General features: G+C 40.7%; 1 protein-coding gene across 1 annotated transcript in view; it reads left to right on the forward strand.

Moving 5' to 3' along the window:
* Nucleotides 1–1,456: 1,456 nt before the first annotated feature.
* The window catches only part of nlgn3a (neuroligin 3a), a 114,770-nt gene continuing 101,805 nt past the window's right edge, over nucleotides 1,457–14,421 (forward strand). Inside the window, exon 1 of the mRNA XM_067598938.1 lies at nucleotides 1,457–1,813. The gene's annotated coding sequence lies outside the window, so the exon portion shown is untranslated. The remainder of the gene's footprint in view (nucleotides 1,814–14,421) is intronic.

Here is a 14,421-nt window from a genome sequence, read left to right on the forward strand (position 1 = left end):
CACCTGAAAAACTCACACACCCTCAACATGGTGTATTGACGTCCAAGCCCCCTCTCAGAAACCCTTGCAGTGTTGTTTTTTTGTTTGTTATGTTGATGGCTGTCAATAACTCCTAAGGGAGATGGGCAATTACATGCAACAAAAGTCCTTGTTCAGACTTGGACGAAGGACATTGTGAGTCATGGTCAACACCTGAAACTTCCCAACTATTGCTTCCTGTGCTTAAAACACAACAGGTCATACAGTGTGAATACATGCATTACATCTGTCTGCTGATGTTTGTGTCTCTGCCTCTTCTGTGATGGATTTTTTTTCAAGAGGAATTTTCACTGCATGATTATTGAATGTCAGTAAAAAAAAAAAAGTCAACTCAAGTGTTATTGTTTGTTTAAACCTCAAAAGCAGTGCTGTTATTTTATTCAACACTTTTTTAGGTTTGATGTATGAAGAGCTTGATTTCATCTCCCTATAATGCTGCAGGAAATGTAAAAGTCTGCTATTCAAATTCATAAGAAAAGCCAAAGTCAGCTTTATTTAAACAGGACATTTAAAAACAAATGGAGTACTGCACAACGGATAAAAAAAAAAAAAATGAAACACATAACAGACTGACACAAGGACAATAGAGGAGTGACACCGAAAAGACAAAACACTGATGATACAGTATTGATCTCAATTGGATTTAAAGGCCAAGGAGAAGAGATGGGTCTTCAGCCAAGATTTTAAAATGTCAACAGAGGGAGCAGACTTATGTGGAGGGATCAACTATTCCATATTATCATGTGGCCACTGAAATCCGCTGGAGTCATATAATATATAACAATTAGCTGATTCACTGATTAGTTGATCCACTAAAAAATCTGCAACTGTTTTGATAATCAATTAATTGTCTACAGCAAAAAAAGCCAAAAATTCACTTCTTCCAGCCTCTCACATTTGAATACTTGCTGGTTTTCTTAGTCGTCTATGATAGTGAACTGAATATCTTTGGAGTGTTGGTCAAAAGAAAAAAAAACAAGAAATCGATAACAACTTCAAACTTCATCCCTGCAAAAAACATATTATGCAGCTTCTTAGCTGTCTAACTAAACTATGCAGCATGAGGAGACCTTGGATTTGCCTCCTCTTCATTCATTCACTATATTCAGCCTCATAAAAGTCCTTTACAGTCTTCTCTGCTCTTAACAGTTTACTAGTATTTTATCTTGATTTAAAGGGAGATTCCAAGAAAATGTAATAACTGTGTAAGAATTTCCCCGTAGGACCAGATTGTAGCACTAGAAAGAATCCTTTATTTGGATGATATAGTGTTTTTTGTGAAATATGACAAAATCCCAGTTTTGATGAGCTGTCAGAGAAGGCAGAGTTGCGAGGCATAAATCCTCTACTCCTTTTCATGTATGATGCGTGTGCCCTTGGTTACCTAGTAACTCTCCTCTCCATCTCCAATCGGCGCTCCCAACATCCAGGCCGAGATCGCGCAGCGCGCTCTCGCGAAGCTCGCGTTGAGCCCTAGAGTCAAGGCAAAAGCGTCAAAATGCACCAGGACTATAGGAGGAGCGCTTCCCGCTGAAAAAAAAACACAACAAACACGGGAGAAATACATTTAAAATGACAGAGGAGTGAGGATAATGAGAGCCGTTAACGCTTCACAGGAAGGTCATTCCCGAAAAACATAAGCAGCGCGCAGACTATACGGATATTTGGAGTACATACCCGACTGCAAGTGAAGACCCCGAAACAGTGAAACATTGTCCCGGCTTTTTATTTTCAGAAATCAAGGCATGGGGGGATTTACATCTCGGCAAGGCAGGTGAGTCATTTCATGATACTTGATAAGCAGCTGTGGAAAAAAAAATCTTAAGGCTGCGTGGTGAGTGACTTAAAAGGATCCGGGATAAATTGGCACATCGGGCTACTTGGATTGAAATTACATGACTTGCATCTCTATTTTTTTTTCTGAAAAAAAGAAAGAGTGGCAGGCTATTTTGCAATGCTACCTCGACGCAGCGCTGTAAACTGGCACGAAGCACGTATAGACAGGCTACTTCCAAAACGCATTTGGATTTTTGTGACTTGAACGGACTACCCGGAGTCTTTATTAGAGGCTGGGAAAACTGCGCCTTGTGCGCACACTGGCACATGTATCATGCTCCAACACCCTGCGCTGCCCACGTCAATGCAGAAAATAAACGCCTGGGATAATTTGTTCAGAGCACTTGTTACTTGGGCATAAAGACATCTTGTGATGGAGCAGTGACGCGCAAGCTCTCTCTCTCTCTCTCTTCGCTCTTCCCCCCTAACAGAAATGAAATAGCCAGGTGACTCGCTGTAGGCAAATGGAAAAATAGCAAGCTCTGAAGAATAACGGAAATGAAACGAAGAATTCAAAACCGCGCAGGATGACATCAGATTTAAGATTTTATAACGCGAGTGGGATCTGCCACTAGAGTTTGTGGCAAGCTGTACTGAGGATAATCTGCCACAGGCGTATATGTGGGGATTCCCAATATCCAATTCTTATTTTTAAGTTAAGCACATGAATTGGTTGTCTTTAAAGTTCATTGGTGAATACACAGCTTGCTCAGTTTAAATGCCTAATTGTAATGCAGGAGGTTCAGAGCTTTGTGTCATTTTGAGTGACAAACACATTGAACTTGAGTCATATCTTTAATTAATGTGGTGCATATAGGTATTATTTCCATGCCTACTTATCTCTGACATGCTTTCTGATAGTAGCATTGAAATCCACCTCTACATTACGCAAAGGCATTGATCTTTTAGACTTATGCCATGAGTCTGCTAATTTTTTTTTTTTTTTGTAGTAAACAGCATCTTTGTTAATCCCGAAACCACATGCACAGATTTCTTATGGAAGGAGAGGTGTTCATTTTAAAGCACCATAATGATCCCTGCAGGCCTCATACATCTACTTTCTCACATTGTGAAATTCTTGGACACATGGCGCAAGCTTACCAAGATAAATAGTCTCTTTGTAGTCAGTGGGCAGAAAGAATAATTAACTGTGAGAGGTGAATTCCCTAAAAGAAAGAAGAAAATGTCAAGCAAGAGTTGTCATGGTGATTGGTTGAATAAGCAATGTGTCCCTGAAACATAAGCATTTAGGAAATGATCCAGCCTTTTATTTGGCATGCATACCACGTTGTTGATGAAAGAAGCCCTTAATGGGCAATAATAACACAGACACATAGAATTCCTAGATCTTGCTGCGCGCCTTTAAAACCACCCTATGAAATCTGATTAGGAGTCTTTGGATTTCTGGTTTGATTTGGAGGAAAATTGTGCTCATTTATATTGAATGTGTGTCTTCAATATCATGTGTTATGCATTCTGCTGCTGCTGCTGCTTGCGAATTCTCTCTCTCTGGCCCTTCGGTGTTTGTATTCCAGTCCAGCAAAGTGCTATTTTTCAAGTTCCCTGCTGTTTTACTATCCATTATTCACTCTTTTACTGAATTATTCGGGGCTATGCTCGAGCTGTGTAACAATCATGGCAGCTTAATTTTTTTACCACAAAAAAATGAGGCTTTCTGTTTTGGCTGTTTGTAGCGTAATTACCTGGAAGAGTGCTCAACGAACATGCTCATTTGCTAGGCAGATTGGACTGGAGGGGCTGGGTTATCCAGGAGTGGTCAATGTGTGATCACTGACAGGCACACACACACTAACATACACTAACACACACACGTTTCTAGCAGCATTTCAAAGTGTAGCATTTAGTCTGTTGTTTACCCCCAAGTCTCGGGACTGCTCAAGAAAAGCTCGACAAGACTCGCTGTCTGCTGGAAAGGTCAGCAAGGCTTCGTCCTGACCTAACATGAATACACCTGAGTCCGTCTTGGCCTGTCTTAACATGGATGAGCCACTCATTGGTCTCTAGCCTGAGAGGCCTCTTGTTCTTTAGCCTTCACTTTCTCATTCAGCATGCTCTGGTTATTTTTCTCACATCCAATCGCCTGGACGGAGGTGTGTGGGCACACGTGCTCCTGCGTGTATATGCCGAGGTGTGTTTTGTATATATGAAAGAGGCTGCGGAAGGTTATTTGTGTTTTCTAATATTCTTCATTGTGTTTGACATGTTGTCTTGAAACAGCAAGAGCGGGAGCTGAATATTTTCCCAAATGGATACCTCTGACCTTCTGAAAATAAGTCCTATCACTGCTTATCCTACACCCGAGGAAAAGCCTGTCATTGTTCTAGCACGGTTTTCACAACTTGTGCAATGTCATGCACCCATAAACAAAACAGGTTATTGTGAAGTATTTGGATTTAATGCAGATTAGTTTTCACTAATTTACCAAGCAAACAGCATGATTCCATTGGCCTTGATGGCTGATGGTTATAAAGACTCAGTGTATAAATGTCTTACCAAACTCCTTTTAAACTATCACTTCTTCTGTTGGCACTAGAGAAGAGAATCATTTAGAGTCTTCACATTATTGCCACTTAAAATGTAAATGATTTGAAGCCATCTCAGGGTTTTAATTGCCCTAAACAATAGCAATGGTGCATAGAGGTCTGAAAACCGATGAGGCAAAAAGCAGAAAAATCTTTTCAACTAAAGTCAAACTGTGCATGAGGACTGAGCATTTTCTTAATCCATTCACAGACGTAGATGAACAGTGACTAATGAATTAGGATAAACTTGTCGCTTCATATTTGCTCAGGACGGCTTGCTTTCATCATCATTAAATCACACCTTTTGTGACGGAAATACCGAAAAAATACCCCTATTGTGTTTTTTAAAGATATTGCTAGAAATGAGCCACAATTCACTAGATAGGTTTGTGTCACAGTCATTTTAATAATGAATAAGACATATTTGTTCAATCTGTGAGAAGATGAAAGAGCCTTTGTTTGACTAACAAAATGGTTTTGGCCTTAGGCACAAAGATATGCCTCAAGTCTACTGCACATAACATATTTAACAGAGATTTTACATTGTTGATGGCCCAAAAACATCTCCCCTGACTAACAGGTTTCCCTGCCAAAGACCAATGTCTGCTTAGTAAACAAGATTCTTTTGGACATCGCCATTCTAACTACAAAGCAGATGTCACACAGTATGTCTCCACTCACTGTCTGCCAGAAGTTATCTATTTATTATTTATCTATTAATTAGACGATTTACACTCAATAACACACGGACCGCACAGGCAGCCTACTGAGTTCAAATCAGAGATGTGACTTGATGTGCAGCAGCAGCGAGGAGCTATTTTTGATTGTTTTTCCCTTTTTTAAAGAAGACTTTTTAAAAATGCATCAAATGGAGAGACACAGCGAGAGGTGGGGGTGGGGGAGTGAGAGGCTGTCATGATAGGGAGAGAGGGTTCTCAGATGCAAAGCTGTATTTTAGACTTACATAAGCTTAGACTGGGATGAAGCTCAGTTCAATTTCATTCATGTGGAACATGCAAACGACATGAATGACCTTTTTTTTAACTCTGGCGTACAGGAATCAATCCACTGAAGCAGTGTATGCAAGTTTGTTTACATCCCATTGATTCTATTTTGTGGCAGCCGCTTGGTTTGCACACTGTGATGCTCTCCACTTTCACTTTAAGACAACTAACTAACTCTCGAATTTATGTCTACATTTCTGCACTTTCTGTCCTCTAATAGTCCACATCTGGAGCTTACCAGCTCATTTAAATTTTAAAAATCTTAAGTCTAGAAGGAACAAAAAAAAAAAAAATCAGTAATTCTGTGCTCATGTTGTGGCTGACAGAGGTGAAGTCCTGCCTGTTTGTTTCCAAAAAGTTCACCTTAATCCGCATGATTCAAATTGCATTTTATTCCACTTAATCCACCCTGAGAATATACAGACAAGTGACGGGGAATCAACACTTTTAAATCCTGGGGATGAACGTTACTGTCCAGGTAAAGTTGATGTGGCAGAGTGTGCCTTTCCCCTGTCAATTCTCCAGCTTCTTATCCAACTAAGCAATCACTAAGCCCCTTTCTCTCCTCATTTTCTTAACATGGAGTGAGTATTGTGTGGGTCTGGCAGGACACAGAGGCGAGGGCCCGTCTAATTCATGGGGTAAATTAGTGGAGATAAGGCCTGAGTCAGTACCTCCAGCCTACCATAGATCCCCTGGGGCAGGCTCTTAAGGAGCTTAGTAAAAGCCTGTCGTATGAAGACATGACATGGAGCTGGCTAAATGGGCTACGTTGGAGTGTCTTCCATCAACCTAATATTCATATATGGGTCACTGTCGTTCAAGCTTTAATCCCATTCAATTTATTCATTCTCAGTTATTAATTCAGAGTTTCAGGAAAATGTGGCACTATGTGTAAGAAAGGTGAAAGAGGGTGTATTAGTGAGGCTCTAATGCAGCTGCACAGCAAACTGACAAAACACTTAGGCCCACTCATAAGACCATGTTGTGTAAGACTATGAGTCTGTGCCACTAAAAATCAATAATGAATGCTGGTTTACCCAGAACTCCTCCAGAGTCACTGGGTCACATACACTGGGGAAACAATTAGAGGCTTCCTCTCGCTTCACAGTACTGCAGCTTCTTTTTTTTTTTTTTTTTTTTGTAGCTGCACGCATTTCCCTTAATTTTCCTCTAGGGTCCAGCAGCATGTCTGTGCTGCTGTTGAGAAATTACAGATACCGGCCGCAAAGTCTTTTCCAGCAAGAACTACAAAAGGCCACGTCAGGTCCCTGTGATATATATGTGGGGCCATGTGAAGTGGAAAGCATGGTGACGGATAGGACACCAGTCTTGCGGGTGTGTGTTAACCTCATAATGCTGACAGATTACAGATTTAAATATTTTAAATCTCACAGAGCACATGCTGCTGGTGATGAAGAGTGTGGAAATGACTGCAGTAATGCAAGAGATTAATAGAGATCTTTTCTCACTCTCCCACACACAACGCCACCAGTCGGCCATCGTATACTCACAGAACCCTGCGTCGCAAATTTATCGTCTTTTTTTTTTCCACTCCGACGTTGCTTGTTTCATCTCCACACGAACACACACACATCTGTTACACTGGCAAACAAATATTGATGTTTTTTTTTATTATTATGTTTTAACTTTATCCAAATCACTGCTGTTATTGAGCAAGCATCAATGTCATGCTGCTTCATCTCTCTATCTCTCTTAAGGCAAATTGTAAATAATGTAGAGGCATTTTCTGTTTTTAGGCAGACTGAGCACCACACTTTTTTTTTTTATCTGTGATTGTGATCGCACACAGAGAAGGCGTTAGACCTTAGCTAGAGCTCTAGCTGCTAGAGACCTTGCTTATTTAGCTTGTATTATTCATTTCACTATTTTGACCACTGAGGAACCTGATGAACGAATAAAAATATTATGTGTGTCATAAAGATAAAGTACCAGAGTGTGATGGCTCAGTCGTTGTTGCCTCTCAGCAGAAGGGCCCACGGTTTGTCCCTGTATTCTACCATCATTCACAGCATTTTTTTATTTTTTTTTTTACTCATGGCTGCAGCCAGGATTTCACAAACACTGAGGTCAAGAGTTCAAATTCCCTCACAGATATTTGACTAGCCCCTCAAAATGAAAATAATATGTTCCCCCCAAATTTTCTATATTAATTCAAGTGTTAAATTGATGTACTTTTACTTTTTTATTACCAGAATCAGACCTAAAAACTCACCATGTGTAACAGAAGAATGTAAATTCCTCTTCAGGTTATTAAAAAAAACCCAAATTCCCGCAAACAATAGTAAATATGTGTCCTTGGTGTCCAGTGGTAGCTACATCTGCATCTTTACTCACATTTCCTCCCACATTCCACATACATACAAATCAGGTAGACTGGAGACTCTGAATGCCTGTAGGTATGAATTTGATGGAGTGGATGTCTGTGTATGTGTCAGCCCTTTGATTGGTGTCCAGCGTGTCCTGTCGTAGTTGTAGCCTGCAGTAACCTGAGTTGGAATAAATATGGATCAGCAATTAGTAAGCAACCAAATCTAATAGTTTTATGATGTGGAAGCTTTTTTTAAATGTGCCTTAATGACCTTGTAAACCATCTACCTTAATAGGATACCTGCTTTGGGATTGGTTTATTTTGGTGCTTACATGTAGACCTGCTCCTCACTGTAGTCTATTTATATCTCTTGCCAGCTTGGCAATGCTTCCTGATAGCCTTTGAGGACAGAGAAATTCCTCCATCAAGCTCAGGGCCCATCTGTGCCCATATTCCTCCCAAAAGGAGCCATCCTCCACAATTATAGCCTTCTTCCAATGATACCATCATCATGCCATCATTTTGTGTAAGAACAGGCTCCAGGAAATTGACTTGATATTAATCTGACAAAATTACCAAGAAAGGAAATTAGACTGGGGATTTTTTTCTGGCATTGATTGTGTTTTAAAGGCAAGATGCACGCTTTGCATTGCTCTGGGAGCTTTAGTAATAGAACATTTAGCTTATTGATTATTAAAAAATATTCTGTGACAAAACATATCAGGCTCTAAAACCCATGCTAAACAGAGTTTATTTCACCTATCATGTTCTCTATGACATGCTACAGCTCATTACATTGATACAGATCCAGATTCACCTGAAAATCTGGGTCATTACAGAAATAGTCTTGTGGCTGACTCTCCCAAGATGGCAGCTCTGATGAATTGGTGGCTGTAGGTCACTATGACAATGGTTAGTGTGGAAAAATGAGGATGAGAGGAAGGGCTCAGGATTTTGATGAGTGTCTTGTTGATTTGAGGTTTTTTTAATCAAGAAAAGTTCAATTTTTGAGGAGTTTGGTGATGTGGGCGAACACATAAGACTAAGGGGATCCTCGAGGCACTTTTCTGATCCTTTAAGTAGCACAGATTTGAGGATTTTGCTATAACTGCCCAAATGATATGCTCCAAAATCCATAATCGCATATGATTTGTAGAATGCTGTACCTACTGTATGTGGGATGCAATTTGAACCATGAATATTAATAGGCTGCGTGGCATTTTAAATACATCTTGATGTTTGTCTTGCCCAGTGAAAACCTGGAAAGAGACACATGTATTCAGTGTCTTGAGGGACTACAACCGGAAGGTAGATTTGCGGCGAGAGACTCCAGAGTTGTAGTTTCTCTCATAGGTCCTTTCGGCCTGCATTCACTGTGAATTTCAACCGGGTTTAAGTACAGGTGTTGAATGATATAATAGTGGTGGGCAGTTCAGTCCTGAAGCTGAAGAGTGAAATGATATTGTTGGATAGAAATGGTTCTGTGAGAGTAGCAGGAATGGAGAAGGGATCAGAGAGGATAAGAGCAAGGACAGGAGGAAGAGGTGAGATTGAAACGAAACAAGAGGAAAATGGTTAGGTTGGAGAAAGGTAAGCCTGGATAAGCCTTTTGACAAGTGAGCTCTGGGCTGGAGAAAGCCAGTCAAACAAAAATCTCCCATGTTTGTTTTATTCATGCTGCGGACAACTATGGCTTTACTATCTTTTTTTTTGTTGTTGTTGTTGTTTTACAGCGATACGCAAAGTACAAGCAGAATACAAATGCTACTGAATTGTATCCTGGAGTTTTTCCTGTGCTCTCTCTTTTATGTGAAGATTTTTGATTGAGCCAGATCTCCCTGCCATGTTGAAAATAACTAAATGATTCAACGTTTTTCTGACACCCCAGAATTTACTGGCATTCTCATCTCTTATTCTCTTTAATCACATCCTCTTCCAGTCCAAAACCTGCTGCACACACATTTCATGCATTTAAAATTCTACAGAACCCCTAACTCCAAAGCAAACGGTGACAATAGGCATTTATTGTTGAAGCTTTTTGGTAGCCTGGCACTCAGTAATATGTTAACTAATGGGATGTCGAATGGAGTTATTTGCTGTTGCTGCTGAAGAATAACAATTCACCAAACAGGATATTGAATTTACATTCTCTGAACCTCCTCTTGATTTGTATGACCAAGCTATCTCCCAAGTCTACATCCGAAATAAATTATTGAAATGAAGAAGCATTGTGAATTTTACAGTGCAAAAGGCATCAGAACTGCAAAATATATTTTCAGGAGGACTGCTAGACTGCTACACACCATTTTACTTGATTGAAAATACACCTGAAGGAAAGTCATTAGCCAGCGTACACACATACACACGCACACTTACACACTGCACCCCAAGACTCCTCAGGGTTGATTCTAATGATACCCATGTGATTTATCCAGCAGATCCATGATCAGTGTGTAAAAAGGAATCCAGAACTGACCTAATAAGCCATATCTTTGCCTTTGTTTCCCACTGTGCTTTTTGAAAGACATTAGGAAGCACGAATGAGGAAACCTTATCACAAAAGATGTCGTAAATGTGACATATATCCTCAGGGACGATTGCGCTTTGTGTCTCTGTGGCCCACTTTTCCTTCATATTGGTGCTTTGCTGCACATGAATGACAAACAGTAGCATCACATGTAAAGGTCTTTCTAGTCGAATCCATTAGCAAAGGTCCGGAGCAGAGGCAACATATCCTCCATTGAGGAAATGTTTACTCTTTGCATTTAATTGTTCAACACAGTGTGAAAGGACTTGTCGAATTGGGTTAAACGTGGATCCTCAGTTTCCCTTTTAATCTGAGACTTGCACCCCATACCCACGCAAAAACAAAATGCTGCTACAGATAAAAAGCAACCAAAACAGTAGAGCATGGATATAGTGGTGAATGGCTCATAGAGGATATTTATGTAATCTCGGGGCACCAGGGCTGACTCAAACCCGACTCAGAGCTGCTGTTGCAGAGAGAGGCCCAAGGACAGTAGCAAATTTTCTAAATCCCTGGTAGACACAGAAAGTTAAGACAAGCAGTGTTGCAATAAAACAAAGCCCAACCCATTTATCTGAGCATCCCACACAACCCCTGGCCCAGATTTACAGCCCCGGGCATCCAGAGCTACCAAATCTTCTGGCAGCCTCTGCCACAGATATTGATAGGAAGCGCGAGAATTTTGAGCTGGAGGGGCTAACTTCCCAAAACATGAGCTGTCCCTTAATGCAGCTTGGAATCACACACCAAAAGTGTTTGATATAAAAATGTCATGCACTACTGTATAATCACATTGTAAATTGTGGTAAATTGTTTCTCATTGATTTTGCTCTTTCTCTGAACTTGCCTAGTAAGTATCTGATGGTATGTGGCATTAAGAGTTTATGGATTGTTTGACAAAGCCAGGTCTTTGATGAGCATTTGTACCCTCAGAGACAGAACACAGCCGCTATTCCATCAGCAACAAAATGCCTGTTTGAAAACAAATAAAAACAGGCCCTCTCTCATCATTAGATCTAAAGAACTTAATCCTGTGCAGAGGCGGTTCCTCTCTTTCCACTAAAAACCTTTTCTTTGTATCCATCACTTATGGATTTCCGTCATGGTGTATGTCTGCATACCAAGTTGCTAATGCTAACCTCTGGAGGCAGAGGGCAATCTTCGCCATCATGCCCCCTCTTTAGGTTATCCCGAGGGTGCAGATACAGATACTTTTTAAATTATCCACAAGATAAAAAAAAAAAGATCTGTGGATTACAATAAGTCTTGTGCTGAGCTAGAAAAAAACATTAGTTATTATATCAAATGCTTTTGTTCCTGAAAAGTTAAAGCATTGCAGTTTGCTGCTATCATATAGTACAAACAAGCTTTGAATAAAGGATTTTATTCCTGCTGAGTGAAAATTTTCCCTTGATTTATCTCAGCATTTTTTCACTGCCAACTCATAAAACATGAAAAGGACAATACAAATCACCCCCACACACAAACATACACTCCACCACACAGAGACACACCTACACAAGCCAGTATTTATGGTAGCCAGTCTTTCTGTCCACCGCAGGGGTAAATATTGGTAATAGGTGACATACCATTTCGGCTCCGGGGGCTTTGCTTTTAGTATCTATGAAAATTGCAGGAAGGCCTTGTAGTCACATGAAATTGTACAGCAGGCATGGAGGCACTCTCATTGTTGTGTTTGCTCCTCGCAGAAGCTCCAAGGCTCTTCAGCTGGAAAACAACAATGGCCTCGTTGTTCTGTCTCTTCTACATTCATGCCTGGTAAAAGGAACATAAAACTCCCTTCCCTCTGCGAGCCCCTGCTAGTTGCTCTTGTATCGGCACAGTTCAGGCACAGAGGAATAGTTTTCAAAGTGTCACCGTTTAGGGCATGGTTTGGATGTCAGCAGCTAAATGAATAAATAATGTGCCCTCAAGTTGCATTTGATGTAGCGGGATCTGATCTGATATGACTTTTCACTCAAGCTAGCTAACATCCAGATGTTAGAGGAAAACCTTTTTTTTCCCCCCTCCGGTTGCTAATGAAACATGGAACAGGGAAAGCATTCGACGACAACAAGAACATTACGAAGAAGGTTGGAAAGAGGCAGATGGGTGGGATTGTTTTCTCATAAAAGCAAAATTGTATTGATCTTGCTGTGTTGCGTTGTGTGTAAAATCCTTATGCACGATCACAATTAAACAATGTATCTACAGTGTGTGTTGGTATTGCTCTGGGCTTCTTTGCTGCTAAGTAGGCATAGAATAGGAAGAGAGATACAGTGCGTGTTGTGTGCAGTTTTTGAGGAAGTGCAGACAACCCGAGGCCAGATTTGCCTGCAGTGTTTGGACATGGCCTACTTCTAAGAGTCATTAATGTGGTCTTCTACTCTGTTTTAAGTACACAAATGGGATTTTAATTCATACTCAGAGTTCCGTATGCAGAGTGTCTTTTCTTTCTACTGCAGGCTAACCTAAATTCAGAGCTGTAGTTTACAATAATAGAAGATCTTGATAAAATATCATGGATTTCAGAAAGTGGTGACATCCTGTATGTGTGGCGCCTCACTGTATGACCTTGAGTACCCTCGGTAAGCCGCAGTGTCTGAGGATGTGTGCGGTTGGTACCGTAGTGGCCCACTCTTGTCTCATGGACTTTGTAGTGCGTGTGTGTGTGTTTGAATAATGTCCTGCAGGAGACACTCTAAGTGCAACGTCTAGGACTCAGGCGTCAGCAGTAATATCAGGGCAACCTCTCCTCTCCTCTGTGTGCAATGGCATGGGGGATATTACAGCATTAGAGCGCATGAATTATAGCCATATTGTTAGCTCAATGTCAGGGGACATTGACGTGTTTCTGGTACCAGCATGGCATCAGTCAAAAGCTAGAAAAGGAGAAATGGGGATTATGAAATGTATTTTAAGTATTTTCCTGCACACACTGTTTTGGACTCTGGTGATAAATGTAAGCCAATTTCACTGAATAATGCTATATTGAATTAGGATGCCACATTTGTCACAAACTGTTGTGAGCTTAAGGCCGCTCCACTGTTTGATCTGAAGGCTGCTGCGCTATCACAGAGCCAGGTGTGACTGAGTATTCTGTATCATAGTAAATGGATCTGTGCATTTCCCCAAAGAGAGATGGGGGGCGGGGGGAGGGAGAAAAAAGAGAAAAGACCAACCAGTGCAATAACAAAGGATGCATTACCTAATAGATTTGGCAGAAATACAGAGTTCAGGGTGGTCTGATAAAGCTGGGTTACAGTACTTTAATCAATCACTAAGAACACGAGCAAATTTAGGAAGAAGCCTGACATTCAAGATAGGCTTTCAGACAGGATTAGAAATAGTGAATGGAGAGTAGACATATCTGCCAGGGCGAGCCGAAAGGACTGTTGTCAGGGGACAATGTTCCCTACTCCATGTGTGATATTGAAGCATGTCTCTGCCTTACACTCCCCCCACACACATTCTGTCTTCCCGGCCTTGCCCCTCAGTTACACTTGTTTTTTTTTTCAGTGAATGCAGATGAGTATTAGAAACAAGACAGCTTCGGTCTCCTCTATTGTTTACTCTCTCCCCTCAAGAAAGGGCACTGTCATTTAAAATGTCCCTCAGAGCTCATCATCATGTGGATTCTCTGGCCTGACTAATAATATCTAGAATATCAATGTGAACATGCAACATGTTTTTCTATACAGACACTGGAGGAAAAGCAGCTGCTTTTTTCCCCTCTAGGACATCTTTCTTGGTGCACCAGAAACTTTGTTGAATTTCTGATTAGCTGTTTTCTAAATTCAAGGATAAATTTGAGTATATCCTAGATTTTTTTTTTTAATTATCTATTTCCTGAAGCTTTCAGGTCCTCTAAAGGGAAATCCATGGCTCCAGCTCCAGCCCTTTAGCCCGAGTGGGATCAATGGGAAAAGCAGTCAGGGACTGTGATGGTGCTGGATAAGGGGACAGTTCAACTGTGGTGATTGATATCACCTCACTAATCCTCCTACATCTCCTCTAAATCCACCTGGATGTAGCTCTGAATGAGCCTGTAATGTGATGAATTAAGATTTAAACGCTCAGACCTCATTTACATTTCCAAATTTTTCATTCTTAATACAGTATAGATTATTTATTATTTGA

This window comes from Thunnus thynnus, chromosome 9 (genome assembly GCF_963924715.1).
Source record: "Thunnus thynnus chromosome 9, fThuThy2.1, whole genome shotgun sequence".
Classification (NCBI taxonomy): domain Eukaryota; kingdom Metazoa; phylum Chordata; class Actinopteri; order Scombriformes; family Scombridae; genus Thunnus; species Thunnus thynnus.